Consider the following 14,971-nt stretch of genomic DNA (forward strand, 5'->3'; position numbering starts at 1 on the left):
AAGATTTCAATCTCAGTCATAACACTTAAGAAGCCAAATAAATTTTGAAGAGCATTCATTTAAAAGACTGACAAATTTACAGAAGCTGTATCGAGGACAAAGGCTTTGAAGTTTTGCAATTGAATGAGCCATCTTTTAGCACAGCTGAAATTTGGGACTTGTTTTGCTTCCAAGTTATGACACAGAATAGACAGATTGAAGAAATGCCATGGCAAAACCAAAAGGAGGAAAAATTATGACTAATTGATATTAAAAACCTCAGCACTGGTTCATTTCTGATAGAGTTTTCCCCAAGCTAACTTCAAACAACAGGCACTGTAGTTGACGAGATAAGGCAACTCTGACAAAAGCCAACATACAATCTTCAGTGAAAAAACACTGACTGGTAAAAACCCTCTCAACATCTTCCCACCTAAACGCACAGGTGCTATGTAGACGAGGTGGCAGAGTGGTTAAGGCGATGGAGTGCTAATCCATTGTGCTCTGCATGCATGGGTTCGAATCCCATCCTCGTCGGATTAAGCTGCTTCTTCTTTCGTGTTGAATGGTTTGGTTTTCATTTTTAACCCAAGCGGTGGACACTTCAAGCATGAAAGTTTACAATACTCCTGTGCTGCTATCAAACTTTGCAGAGTCAGATCTGTAAATCTACTGGTTTTAATTTGTAAAGCTTAATGCCATCCTATATTCTGTAAAGAAAATTATATCCTCTAATTCTTTTTAAAGTGTTTCAACAGCAGAGAATTTTTTTTCTCAATTGCACTATATTAGGGCTGTGGGAAATTAATATTTGATGACAAACAAGAGTAAAAGTCCTCTTTTTGGGGTAAAAACCCACAAAATGAGATGAAGAATAGAAAGCACTGCTGACATTCAAAATCAAGATTTTCCATTTACTAAATAGGCTCTTTGACCAACTAAGCCAAAGGACAAACAGGTGCGAAACATTAAAAAGCCTGCTTAGAGAGTTAAACAGCCCTAAACTGAGATAAAGAAGGAAAAGGACTGCTGGCATTCAAATTCAAGATTTTCCATTTACTAAATAGGCTCTTTGACCAACTAAGACAAAGGACAAACAGGTGTGATACATTAGAAAGCCTGCTTAGAGAGTTAAACAGCCCTAAACTGAGATAAAGAAGGAAAAGGACTGCTGGCATTCAAATTCAAGATTTTCCATTTACTAAATAGGCTCTTTGACCAACTAAGACAAAGGACAATCAGGTGTGATACATTAGAAAGCCTGCTTAGAGAGTTAAACAGCCCTAAACTGAGATAAAGAAGGAAGAGGACTGCTGGCATTCAAATTCAAGATTTTCTGTTTACTAAACAGGCTCTTTGACCAACTAAGACAAACAGGTGTGATACATTAGAAAGCCTGCTTAGAGAGTTAAGAAGCCCCAAACTGACATAAAGAAAGAATAGCACTGCTGGCATTCAAATTCAAGATTTTCTGTTTACTAAACAGGCTCTTTGACCAACTAAGCCAAAGGACATAAAGGTGAGATACATTGGATAAACGGATTAGAGATGCATAGATAGGAGGCATTTCAAAACTAAATCAACCGGTTTTACATTGTCATGCTTGACGCCTTTCTTCCTTTATATCTCTTAGATAGAAGAGATTTTTAATCTCACAATTGCACTATCAGTCACAAGTGAAACACCTATTTTTAAGATAGGAAGCTTCTTTGTGAGGAGATGAAAACAAAGCACTTCTGAGATTCGAACTCAGGATCTCCTGTTTACTAGACAGGCGCTTTAACCAACTAAGCCACAGCACCAGAAGATGGCATGCATTTGAAATCCAAGGAAGATTGAAGCACCAATCGAACATTCAACTGGTTAGCGCAGCAAAACAATATTGAGCTTGAGTTCCATTCCACGTAGAGCAGAAACATGGAATAAGATTTCAATCTCAGTCATAACACTTAAGAAGCCAAATAAATTTTGAAGAGCATTCATTTAAAAGACTGACAAATTTACAGAAGCTGTATCGAGGACAAAGGCTTTGAAGTTTTGCAATTGAATGAGCCATCTTTTAGCACAGCTGAAATTTGGGACTTGTTTTGCTTCCAAGTTATGACACAGAATAGACAGATTGAAGAAATGCCATGGCAAAACCAAAAGGAGGAAAAATTATGACTAATTGATATTAAAAACCTCAGCACTGGTTCATTTCTGATAGAGTTTTCCCCAAGCTAACTTCAAACAACAGGCACTGTAGTTGACGAGATAAGGCAACTCTGACAAAAGCCAACATACAATCTTCAGTGAAAAAACACTGACTGGTAAAAACCCTCTCAACATCTTCCCACCTAAACGCACAGGTGCTATGTAGACGAGGTGGCCGAGTGGTTAAGGCGATGGACTGCTAATCCATTGTGCTCTGCATGCATGGGTTCGAATCCCATCCTCGTCGGATTAAGCTGCTTCTTCTTTCGTGTTGAATGGTTTGGTTTTCATTTTTAACCCAAGCGGTGGACACTTCAAGCATGAAAGTTTACAATACTCCTGTGCTGCTATCAAACTTTGCAGAGTCAGATCTGTAAATCTACTGGTTTTAATTTGTAAAGCTTAATGCCATCCTATATTCTGTAAAGAAAATTATATCCTCTAATTCTTTTTAAAGTGTTTCAACAGCAGAGAATTTTTTTTCTCAATTGCACTATATTAGGGCTGTGGGAAATTAATATTTGATGACAAACAAGAGTAAAAGTCCTCTTTTTGGGGTAAAAACCCACAAAATGAGATGAAGAATAGAAAGCACTGCTGACATTCAAAATCAAGATTTTCCATTTACTAAATAGGCTCTTTGACCAACTAAGCCAAAGGACAAACAGGTGCGAAACATTAAAAAGCCTGCTTAGAGAGTTAAACAGCCCTAAACTGAGATAAAGAAGGAAAAGGACTGCTGGCATTCAAATTCAAGATTTTCCATTTACTAAATAGGCTCTTTGACCAACTAAGACAAAGGACAAACAGGTGTGATACATTAGAAAGCCTGCTTAGAGAGTTAAACAGCCCTAAACTGAGATAAAGAAGGAAAAGGACTGCTGGCATTCAAATTCAAGATTTTCCATTTACTAAATAGGCTCTTTGACCAACTAAGACAAAGGACAATCAGGTGTGATACATTAGAAAGCCTGCTTAGAGAGTTAAACAGCCCTAAACTGAGATAAAGAAGGAAGAGGACTGCTGGCATTCAAATTCAAGATTTTCTGTTTACTAAACAGGCTCTTTGACCAACTAAGACAAACAGGTGTGATACATTAGAAAGCCTGCTTAGAGAGTTAAGAAGCCCCAAACTGACATAAAGAAAGAATAGCACTGCTGGCATTCAAATTCAAGATTTTCTGTTTACTAAACAGGCTCTTTGACCAACTAAGCCAAAGGACATAAAGGTGAGATACATTGGATAAACGGATTAGAGATGCATAGATAGGAGGCATTTCAAAACTAAATCAACCGGTTTTACATTATCATGCTTGACGCCTTTCTTCCTTTATATCTCTTAGATAGAAGAGATTTTTAATCTCACAATTGCACTATCAGTCACAAGTGAAACACCTATTTTTAAGATAGGAAGCATCTTTGTGAGGAGATGAAAACAAGGCACTGCTGAGATTCGAACTCAGGATCTCCTGTTTACTAGACAGGCGCTTTAACCAACTAAGCCACAGCACCAGAAGATGGCATGCATTTGAAATCCAAGGAAGATTGAAGCACCAATCGAACATTCAACTGGTTAGCGCAGCAAAACAATATTGAGCTTGAGTTCCATTCCACGTAGAGCAGAAACATGGAATAAGATTTCAATCTCAGTCATAACACTTAAGAAGCCAAATAAATTTTGAAGAGCATTCATTTAAAAGACTGACAAATTTACAGAAGCTGTATCGAGGACAAAGGCTTTGAAGTTTTGCAATTGAATGAGCCATCTTTTAGCACAGCTGAAATTTGGGACTTGTTTTGCTTCCAAGTTATGACACAGAATAGACAGATTGAAGAAATGCCATGGCAAAACCAAAAGGAGGAAAAATTATGACTAATTGATATTAAAAACCTCAGCACTGGTTCATTTCTGATAGAGTTTTCCCCAAGCTAACTTCAAACAACAGGCACTGTAGTTGACGAGATAAGGCAACTCTGACAAAAGCCAACATACAATCTTCAGTGAAAAAACACTGACTGGTAAAAACCCTCTCAACATCTTCCCACCTAAACGCACAGGTGCTATGTAGACGAGGTGGCAGAGTGGTTAAGGCGATGGACTGCTAATCCATTGTGCTCTGCATGCATGGGTTCGAATCCCATCCTCGTCGGATTAAGCTGCTTCTTCTTTCGTGTTGAATGGTTTGGTTTTCATTTTTAACCCAAGCGGTGGACACTTCAAGCATGAAAGTTTACAATACTCCTGTGCTGCTATCAAACTTTGCAGAGTCAGATCTGTAAATCTACTGGTTTTAATTTGTAAAGCTTAATGCCATCCTATATTCTGTAAAGAAAATTATATCCTCTAATTCTTTTTAAAGTGTTTCAACAGCAGAGAATTTTTTTTCTCAATTGCACTATATTAGGGCTGTGGGAAATTAATATTTGATGACAAACAAGAGTAAAAGTCCTCTTTTTGGGGTAAAAACCCACAAAATGAGATGAAGAATAGAAAGCACTGCTGACATTCAAAATCAAGATTTTCCATTTACTAAATAGGCTCTTTGACCAACTAAGCCAAAGGACAAACAGGTGCGAAACATTAAAAAGCCTGCTTAGAGAGTTAAACAGCCCTAAACTGAGATAAAGAAGGAAAAGGACTGCTGGCATTCAAATTCAAGATTTTCCATTTACTAAATAGGCTCTTTGACCAACTAAGACAAAGGACAAACAGGTGTGATACATTAGAAAGCCTGCTTAGAGAGTTAAACAGCCCTAAACTGAGATAAAGAAGGAAAAGGACTGCTGGCATTCAAATTCAAGATTTTCCATTTACTAAATAGGCTCTTTGACCAACTAAGACAAAGGACAATCAGGTGTGATACATTAGAAAGCCTGCTTAGAGAGTTAAACAGCCCTAAACTGAGATAAAGAAGGAAGAGGACTGCTGGCATTCAAATTCAAGATTTTCTGTTTACTAAACAGGCTCTTTGACCAACTAAGACAAACAGGTGTGATACATTAGAAAGCCTGCTTAGAGAGTTAAGAAGCCCCAAACTGACATAAAGAAAGAATAGCACTGCTGGCATTCAAATTCAAGATTTTCTGTTTACTAAACAGGCTCTTTGACCAACTAAGCCAAAGGACATAAAGGTGAGATACATTGGATAAACGGATTAGAGATGCATAGATAGGAGGCATTTCAAACCTAAATCAACCAGTTTTACATTATCATGCTTGACGCCTTTCTTCCTTTATATCTCTTAGATAGAAGAGATTTTTAATCTCACAATTGCACTATCAGTCACAAGTGAAACACCTATTTTTAAGATAGGAAGCATCTTTGTGAGGAGATGAAAACAAGGCACTGCTGAGATTCGAACTCAGGATCTCCTGTTTACTAGACAGGCGCTTTAACCAACTAAGCCACAGCACCAGAAGATGGCATGCATTTGAAATCCAAGGAAGATTGAAGCACCAATCGAACATTCAACTGGTTAGCGCAGCAAAACAATATTGAGCTTGAGTTCCATTCCACGTAGAGCAGAAACATGGAATAAGATTTCAATCTCAGTCATAACACTTAAGAAGCCAAATAAATTTTGAAGAGCATTCATTTAAAAGACTGACAAATTTACAGAAGCTGTATCGAGGACAAAGGCTTTGAAGTTTTGCAATTGAATGAGCCATCTTTTAGCACAGCTGAAATTTGGGACTTGTTTTGCTTCCAAGTTATGACACAGAATAGACAGATTGAAGAAATGCCATGGCAAAACCAAAAGGAGGAAAAATTATGACTAATTGATATTAAAAACCTCAGCACTGGTTCATTTCTGATAGAGTTTTCCCCAAGCTAACTTCAAACAACAGGCACTGTAGTTGACGAGATAAGGCAACTCTGACAAAAGCCAACATACAATCTTCAGTGAAAAAACACTGACTGGTAAAAACCCTCTCAACATCTTCCCACCTAAACGCACAGGTGCTATGTAGACGAGGTGGCAGAGTGGTTAAGGCGATGGAGTGCTAATCCATTGTGCTCTGCATGCATGGGTTCGAATCCCATCCTCGTCGGATTAAGCTGCTTCTTCTTTCGTGTTGAATGGTTTGGTTTTCATTTTTAACCCAAGCGGTGGACACTTCAAGCATGAAAGTTTACAATACTCCTGTGCTGCTATCAAACTTTGCAGAGTCAGATCTGTAAATCTACTGGTTTTAATTTGTAAAGCTTAATGCCATCCTATATTCTGTAAAGAAAATTATATCCTCTAATTCTTTTTAAAGTGTTTCAACAGCAGAGAATTTTTTTTCTCAATTGCACTATATTAGGGCTGTGGGAAATTAATATTTGATGACAAACAAGAGTAAAAGTCCTCTTTTTGGGGTAAAAACCCACAAAATGAGATGAAGAATAGAAAGCACTGCTGACATTCAAAATCAAGATTTTCCATTTACTAAATAGGCTCTTTGACCAACTAAGCCAAAGGACAAACAGGTGCGAAACATTAAAAAGCCTGCTTAGAGAGTTAAACAGCCCTAAACTGAGATAAAGAAGGAAAAGGACTGCTGGCATTCAAATTCAAGATTTTCCATTTACTAAATAGGCTCTTTGACCAACTAAGACAAAGGACAAACAGGTGTGATACATTAGAAAGCCTGCTTAGAGAGTTAAACAGCCCTAAACTGAGATAAAGAAGGAAAAGGACTGCTGGCATTCAAATTCAAGATTTTCCATTTACTAAATAGGCTCTTTGACCAACTAAGACAAAGGACAATCAGGTGTGATACATTAGAAAGCCTGCTTAGAGAGTTAAACAGCCCTAAACTGAGATAAAGAAGGAAGAGGACTGCTGGCATTCAAATTCAAGATTTTCTGTTTACTAAACAGGCTCTTTGACCAACTAAGACAAACAGGTGTGATACATTAGAAAGCCTGCTTAGAGAGTTAAGAAGCCCCAAACTGACATAAAGAAAGAATAGCACTGCTGGCATTCAAATTCAAGATTTTCTGTTTACTAAACAGGCTCTTTGACCAACTAAGCCAAAGGACATAAAGGTGAGATACATTGGATAAACGGATTAGAGATGCATAGATAGGAGGCATTTCAAAACTAAATCAACCGGTTTTACATTGTCATGCTTGACGCCTTTCTTCCTTTATATCTCTTAGATAGAAGAGATTTTTAATCTCACAATTGCACTATCAGTCACAAGTGAAACACCTATTTTTAAGATAGGAAGCTTCTTTGTGAGGAGATGAAAACAAAACACTTCTGAGATTCGAACTCAGGATCTCCTGTTTACTAGACAGGCGCTTTAACCAACTAAGCCACAGCACCAGAAGATGGCATGCATTTGAAATCCAAGGAAGATTGAAGCACCAATCGAACATTCAACTGGTTAGCGCAGCAAAACAATATTGAGCTTGAGTTCCATTCCACGTAGAGCAGAAACATGGAATAAGATTTCAATCTCAGTCATAACACTTAAGAAGCCAAATAAATTTTGAAGAGCATTCATTTAAAAGACTGACAAATTTACAGAAGCTGTATCGAGGACAAAGGCTTTGAAGTTTTGCAATTGAATGAGCCATCTTTTAGCACAGCTGAAATTTGGGACTTGTTTTGCTTCCAAGTTATGACACAGAATAGACAGATTGAAGAAATGCCATGGCAAAACCAAAAGGAGGAAAAATTATGACTAATTGATATTAAAAACCTCAGCACTGGTTCATTTCTGATAGAGTTTTCCCCAAGCTAACTTCAAACAACAGGCACTGTAGTTGACGAGATAAGGCAACTCTGACAAAAGCCAACATACAATCTTCAGTGAAAAAACACTGACTGGTAAAAACCCTCTCAACATCTTCCCACCTAAACGCACAGGTGCTATGTAGACGAGGTGGCCGAGTGGTTAAGGCGATGGACTGCTAATCCATTGTGCTCTGCATGCATGGGTTCGAATCCCATCCTCGTCGGATTAAGCTGCTTCTTCTTTCGTGTTGAATGGTTTGGTTTTCATTTTTAACCCAAGCGGTGGACACTTCAAGCATGAAAGTTTACAATACTCCTGTGCTGCTATCAAACTTTGCAGAGTCAGATCTGTAAATCTACTGGTTTTAATTTGTAAAGCTTAATGCCATCCTATATTCTGTAAAGAAAATTATATCCTCTAATTCTTTTTAAAGTGTTTCAACAGCAGAGAATTTTTTTTCTCAATTGCACTATATTAGGGCTGTGGGAAATTAATATTTGATGACAAACAAGAGTAAAAGTCCTCTTTTTGGGGTAAAAACCCACAAAATGAGATGAAGAATAGAAAGCACTGCTGACATTCAAAATCAAGATTTTCCATTTACTAAATAGGCTCTTTGACCAACTAAGCCAAAGGACAAACAGGTGCGAAACATTAAAAAGCCTGCTTAGAGAGTTAAACAGCCCTAAACTGAGATAAAGAAGGAAAAGGACTGCTGGCATTCAAATTCAAGATTTTCCATTTACTAAATAGGCTCTTTGACCAACTAAGACAAAGGACAAACAGGTGTGATACATTAGAAAGCCTGCTTAGAGAGTTAAACAGCCCTAAACTGAGATAAAGAAGGAAAAGGACTGCTGGCATTCAAATTCAAGATTTTCCATTTACTAAATAGGCTCTTTGACCAACTAAGACAAAGGACAATCAGGTGTGATACATTAGAAAGCCTGCTTAGAGAGTTAAACAGCCCTAAACTGAGATAAAGAAGGAAGAGGACTGCTGGCATTCAAATTCAAGATTTTCTGTTTACTAAACAGGCTCTTTGACCAACTAAGACAAACAGGTGTGATACATTAGAAAGCCTGCTTAGAGAGTTAAGAAGCCCCAAACTGACATAAAGAAAGAATAGCACTGCTGGCATTCAAATTCAAGATTTTCTGTTTACTAAACAGGCTCTTTGACCAACTAAGCCAAAGGACATAAAGGTGAGATACATTGGATAAACGGATTAGAGATGCATAGATAGGAGGCATTTCAAAACTAAATCAACCGGTTTTACATTGTCATGCTTGACGCCTTTCTTCCTTTATATCTCTTAGATAGAAGAGATTTTTAATCTCACAATTGCACTATCAGTCACAAGTGAAACACCTATTTTTAAGATAGGAAGCTTCTTTGTGAGGAGATGAAAACAAAGCACTTCTGAGATTCGAACTCAGGATCTCCTGTTTACTAGACAGGCGCTTTAACCAACTAAGCCACAGCACCAGAAGATGGCATGCATTTGAAATCCAAGGAAGATTGAAGCACCAATCGAACATTCAACTGGTTAGCGCAGCAAAACAATATTGAGCTTGAGTTCCATTCCACGTAGAGCAGAAACATGGAATAAGATTTCAATCTCAGTCATAACACTTAAGAAGCCAAATAAATTTTGAAGAGCATTCATTTAAAAGACTGACAAATTTACAGAAGCTGTATCGAGGACAAAGGCTTTGAAGTTTTGCAATTGAATGAGCCATCTTTTAGCACAGCTGAAATTTGGGACTTGTTTTGCTTCCAAGTTATGACACAGAATAGACAGATTGAAGAAATGCCATGGCAAAACCAAAAGGAGGAAAAATTATGACTAATTGATATTAAAAACCTCAGCACTGGTTCATTTCTGATAGAGTTTTCCCCAAGCTAACTTCAAACAACAGGCACTGTAGTTGACGAGATAAGGCAACTCTGACAAAAGCCAACATACAATCTTCAGTGAAAAAACACTGACTGGTAAAAACCCTCTCAACATCTTCCCACCTAAACGCACAGGTGCTATGTAGACGAGGTGGCCGAGTGGTTAAGGCGATGGACTGCTAATCCATTGTGCTCTGCATGCATGGGTTCGAATCCCATCCTCGTCGGATTAAGCTGCTTCTTCTTTCGTGTTGAATGGTTTGGTTTTCATTTTTAACCCAAGCGGTGGACACTTCAAGCATGAAAGTTTACAATACTCCTGTGCTGCTATCAAACTTTGCAGAGTCAGATCTGTAAATCTACTGGTTTTAATTTGTAAAGCTTAATGCCATCCTATATTCTGTAAAGAAAATTATATCCTCTAATTCTTTTTAAAGTGTTTCAACAGCAGAGAATTTTTTTTCTCAATTGCACTATATTAGGGCTGTGGGAAATTAATATTTGATGACAAACAAGAGTAAAAGTCCTCTTTTTGGGGTAAAAACCCACAAAATGAGATGAAGAATAGAAAGCACTGCTGACATTCAAAATCAAGATTTTCCATTTACTAAATAGGCTCTTTGACCAACTAAGCCAAAGGACAAACAGGTGCGAAACATTAAAAAGCCTGCTTAGAGAGTTAAACAGCCCTAAACTGAGATAAAGAAGGAAAAGGACTGCTGGCATTCAAATTCAAGATTTTCCATTTACTAAATAGGCTCTTTGACCAACTAAGACAAAGGACAAACAGGTGTGATACATTAGAAAGCCTGCTTAGAGAGTTAAACAGCCCTAAACTGAGATAAAGAAGGAAAAGGACTGCTGGCATTCAAATTCAAGATTTTCCATTTACTAAATAGGCTCTTTGACCAACTAAGACAAAGGACAATCAGGTGTGATACATTAGAAAGCCTGCTTAGAGAGTTAAACAGCCCTAAACTGAGATAAAGAAGGAAGAGGACTGCTGGCATTCAAATTCAAGATTTTCTGTTTACTAAACAGGCTCTTTGACCAACTAAGACAAACAGGTGTGATACATTAGAAAGCCTGCTTAGAGAGTTAAGAAGCCCCAAACTGACATAAAGAAAGAATAGCACTGCTGGCATTCAAATTCAAGATTTTCTGTTTACTAAACAGGCTCTTTGACCAACTAAGCCAAAGGACATAAAGGTGAGATACATTGGATAAACGGATTAGAGATGCATAGATAGGAGGCATTTCAAAACTAAATCAACCGGTTTTACATTATCATGCTTGACGCCTTTCTTCCTTTATATCTCTTAGATAGAAGAGATTTTTAATCTCACAATTGCACTATCAGTCACAAGTGAAACACCTATTTTTAAGATAGGAAGCATCTTTGTGAGGAGATGAAAACAAGGCACTGCTGAGATTCGAACTCAGGATCTCCTGTTTACTAGACAGGCGCTTTAACCAACTAAGCCACAGCACCAGAAGATGGCATGCATTTGAAATCCAAGGAAGATTGAAGCACCAATCGAACATTCAACTGGTTAGCGCAGCAAAACAATATTGAGCTTGAGTTCCATTCCACGTAGAGCAGAAACATGGAATAAGATTTCAATCTCAGTCATAACACTTAAGAAGCCAAATAAATTTTGAAGAGCATTCATTTAAAAGACTGACAAATTTACAGAAGCTGTATCGAGGACAAAGGCTTTGAAGTTTTGCAATTGAATGAGCCATCTTTTAGCACAGCTGAAATTTGGGACTTGTTTTGCTTCCAAGTTATGACACAGAATAGACAGATTGAAGAAATGCCATGGCAAAACCAAAAGGAGGAAAAATTATGACTAATTGATATTAAAAACCTCAGCACTGGTTCATTTCTGATAGAGTTTTCCCCAAGCTAACTTCAAACAACAGGCACTGTAGTTGACGAGATAAGGCAACTCTGACAAAAGCCAACATACAATCTTCAGTGAAAAAACACTGACTGGTAAAAACCCTCTCAACATCTTCCCACCTAAACGCACAGGTGCTATGTAGACGAGGTGGCAGAGTGGTTAAGGCGATGGACTGCTAATCCATTGTGCTCTGCATGCATGGGTTCGAATCCCATCCTCGTCGGATTAAGCTGCTTCTTCTTTCGTGTTGAATGGTTTGGTTTTCATTTTTAACCCAAGCGGTGGACACTTCAAGCATGAAAGTTTACAATACTCCTGTGCTGCTATCAAACTTTGCAGAGTCAGATCTGTAAATCTACTGGTTTTAATTTGTAAAGCTTAATGCCATCCTATATTCTGTAAAGAAAATTATATCCTCTAATTCTTTTTAAAGTGTTTCAACAGCAGAGAATTTTTTTTCTCAATTGCACTATATTAGGGCTGTGGGAAATTAATATTTGATGACAAACAAGAGTAAAAGTCCTCTTTTTGGGGTAAAAACCCACAAAATGAGATGAAGAATAGAAAGCACTGCTGACATTCAAAATCAAGATTTTCCATTTACTAAATAGGCTCTTTGACCAACTAAGCCAAAGGACAAACAGGTGCGAAACATTAAAAAGCCTGCTTAGAGAGTTAAACAGCCCTAAACTGAGATAAAGAAGGAAAAGGACTGCTGGCATTCAAATTCAAGATTTTCCATTTACTAAATAGGCTCTTTGACCAACTAAGACAAAGGACAAACAGGTGTGATACATTAGAAAGCCTGCTTAGAGAGTTAAACAGCCCTAAACTGAGATAAAGAAGGAAAAGGACTGCTGGCATTCAAATTCAAGATTTTCCATTTACTAAATAGGCTCTTTGACCAACTAAGACAAAGGACAATCAGGTGTGATACATTAGAAAGCCTGCTTAGAGAGTTAAACAGCCCTAAACTGAGATAAAGAAGGAAGAGGACTGCTGGCATTCAAATTCAAGATTTTCTGTTTACTAAACAGGCTCTTTGACCAACTAAGACAAACAGGTGTGATACATTAGAAAGCCTGCTTAGAGAGTTAAGAAGCCCCAAACTGACATAAAGAAAGAATAGCACTGCTGGCATTCAAATTCAAGATTTTCTGTTTACTAAACAGGCTCTTTGACCAACTAAGCCAAAGGACATAAAGGTGAGATACATTGGATAAACGGATTAGAGATGCATAGATAGGAGGCATTTCAAACCTAAATCAACCAGTTTTACATTATCATGCTTGACGCCTTTCTTCCTTTATATCTCTTAGATAGAAGAGATTTTTAATCTCACAATTGCACTATCAGTCACAAGTGAAACACCTATTTTTAAGATAGGAAGCATCTTTGTGAGGAGATGAAAACAAGGCACTGCTGAGATTCGAACTCAGGATCTCCTGTTTACTAGACAGGCGCTTTAACCAACTAAGCCACAGCACCAGAAGATGGCATGCATTTGAAATCCAAGGAAGATTGAAGCACCAATCGAACATTCAACTGGTTAGCGCAGCAAAACAATATTGAGCTTGAGTTCCATTCCACGTAGAGCAGAAACATGGAATAAGATTTCAATCTCAGTCATAACACTTAAGAAGCCAAATAAATTTTGAAGAGCATTCATTTAAAAGACTGACAAATTTACAGAAGCTGTATCGAGGACAAAGGCTTTGAAGTTTTGCAATTGAATGAGCCATCTTTTAGCACAGCTGAAATTTGGGACTTGTTTTGCTTCCAAGTTATGACACAGAATAGACAGATTGAAGAAATGCCATGGCAAAACCAAAAGGAGGAAAAATTATGACTAATTGATATTAAAAACCTCAGCACTGGTTCATTTCTGATAGAGTTTTCCCCAAGCTAACTTCAAACAACAGGCACTGTAGTTGACGAGATAAGGCAACTCTGACAAAAGCCAACATACAATCTTCAGTGAAAAAACACTGACTGGTAAAAACCCTCTCAACATCTTCCCACCTAAACGCACAGGTGCTATGTAGACGAGGTGGCAGAGTGGTTAAGGCGATGGAGTGCTAATCCATTGTGCTCTGCATGCATGGGTTCGAATCCCATCCTCGTCGGATTAAGCTGCTTCTTCTTTCGTGTTGAATGGTTTGGTTTTCATTTTTAACCCAAGCGGTGGACACTTCAAGCATGAAAGTTTACAATACTCCTGTGCTGCTATCAAACTTTGCAGAGTCAGATCTGTAAATCTACTGGTTTTAATTTGTAAAGCTTAATGCCATCCTATATTCTGTAAAGAAAATTATATCCTCTAATTCTTTTTAAAGTGTTTCAACAGCAGAGAATTTTTTTTCTCAATTGCACTATATTAGGGCTGTGGGAAATTAATATTTGATGACAAACAAGAGTAAAAGTCCTCTTTTTGGGGTAAAAACCCACAAAATGAGATGAAGAATAGAAAGCACTGCTGACATTCAAAATCAAGATTTTCCATTTACTAAATAGGCTCTTTGACCAACTAAGCCAAAGGACAAACAGGTGCGAAACATTAAAAAGCCTGCTTAGAGAGTTAAACAGCCCTAAACTGAGATAAAGAAGGAAAAGGACTGCTGGCATTCAAATTCAAGATTTTCCATTTACTAAATAGGCTCTTTGACCAACTAAGACAAAGGACAAACAGGTGTGATACATTAGAAAGCCTGCTTAGAGAGTTAAACAGCCCTAAACTGAGATAAAGAAGGAAAAGGACTGCTGGCATTCAAATTCAAGATTTTCCATTTACTAAATAGGCTCTTTGACCAACTAAGACAAAGGACAATCAGGTGTGATACATTAGAAAGCCTGCTTAGAGAGTTAAACAGCCCTAAACTGAGATAAAGAAGGAAGAGGACTGCTGGCATTCAAATTCAAGATTTTCTGTTTACTAAACAGGCTCTTTGACCAACTAAGACAAACAGGTGTGATACATTAGAAAGCCTGCTTAGAGAGTTAAGAAGCCCCAAACTGACATAAAGAAAGAATAGCACTGCTGGCATTCAAATTCAAGATTTTCTGTTTACTAAACAGGCTCTTTGACCAACTAAGCCAAAGGACATAAAGGTGAGATACATTGGATAAACGGATTAGAGATGCATAGATAGGAGGCATTTCAAAACTAAATCAACCGGTTTTACATTGTCATGCTTGACGCCTTTCTTCCTTTATATCTCTTAGATAGAAGAGATTTTTAATCTCACAATTGCACTATCAGT

General features: G+C 37.7%; 9 non-coding genes across 9 annotated transcripts; 5 read left to right on the top strand and 4 right to left on the bottom strand.

Moving 5' to 3' along the window:
• Positions 1-2,337: 2,337 nt before the first annotated feature.
• TRNAS-GCU (transfer RNA serine (anticodon GCU)) lies at positions 2,338-2,419 on the top strand. Its single transcript has one exon. It is a non-coding gene; the product is annotated as a tRNA-Ser (tRNA).
• A 1,191-nt stretch (positions 2,420-3,610) lies between these two features.
• TRNAT-AGU (transfer RNA threonine (anticodon AGU)) lies at positions 3,611-3,684 on the bottom strand. The gene has a single exon. It is a non-coding gene; the product is annotated as a tRNA-Thr (tRNA).
• A 556-nt stretch (positions 3,685-4,240) lies between these two features.
• TRNAS-GCU (transfer RNA serine (anticodon GCU)) lies at positions 4,241-4,322 on the top strand. The gene has a single exon. It is a non-coding gene; the product is annotated as a tRNA-Ser (tRNA).
• A 1,191-nt stretch (positions 4,323-5,513) lies between these two features.
• Positions 5,514-5,587, bottom strand: TRNAT-AGU (transfer RNA threonine (anticodon AGU)). The gene has a single exon. It is a non-coding gene; the product is annotated as a tRNA-Thr (tRNA).
• A 2,459-nt stretch (positions 5,588-8,046) lies between these two features.
• Positions 8,047-8,128, top strand: TRNAS-GCU (transfer RNA serine (anticodon GCU)). The gene has a single exon. It is a non-coding gene; the product is annotated as a tRNA-Ser (tRNA).
• Positions 8,129-9,949: 1,821 nt separating this feature from the next.
• TRNAS-GCU (transfer RNA serine (anticodon GCU)) lies at positions 9,950-10,031 on the top strand. Its single transcript has one exon. It is a non-coding gene; the product is annotated as a tRNA-Ser (tRNA).
• Positions 10,032-11,222: 1,191 nt separating this feature from the next.
• Positions 11,223-11,296, bottom strand: TRNAT-AGU (transfer RNA threonine (anticodon AGU)). The gene has a single exon. It is a non-coding gene; the product is annotated as a tRNA-Thr (tRNA).
• A 556-nt stretch (positions 11,297-11,852) lies between these two features.
• On the top strand, positions 11,853-11,934 carry TRNAS-GCU (transfer RNA serine (anticodon GCU)). Its single transcript has one exon. It is a non-coding gene; the product is annotated as a tRNA-Ser (tRNA).
• Positions 11,935-13,125: 1,191 nt separating this feature from the next.
• Positions 13,126-13,199, bottom strand: TRNAT-AGU (transfer RNA threonine (anticodon AGU)). The gene has a single exon. It is a non-coding gene; the product is annotated as a tRNA-Thr (tRNA).
• Positions 13,200-14,971: the final 1,772 nt, after the last annotated feature.

Source organism: Dendrobates tinctorius, unplaced genomic scaffold (assembly GCF_039654945.1).
Source record: "Dendrobates tinctorius isolate UK_male_01 unplaced genomic scaffold, ASM3965494v1 ptg000254l, whole genome shotgun sequence".
Classification (NCBI taxonomy): Eukaryota; Metazoa; Chordata; class Amphibia; order Anura; family Dendrobatidae; genus Dendrobates; species Dendrobates tinctorius.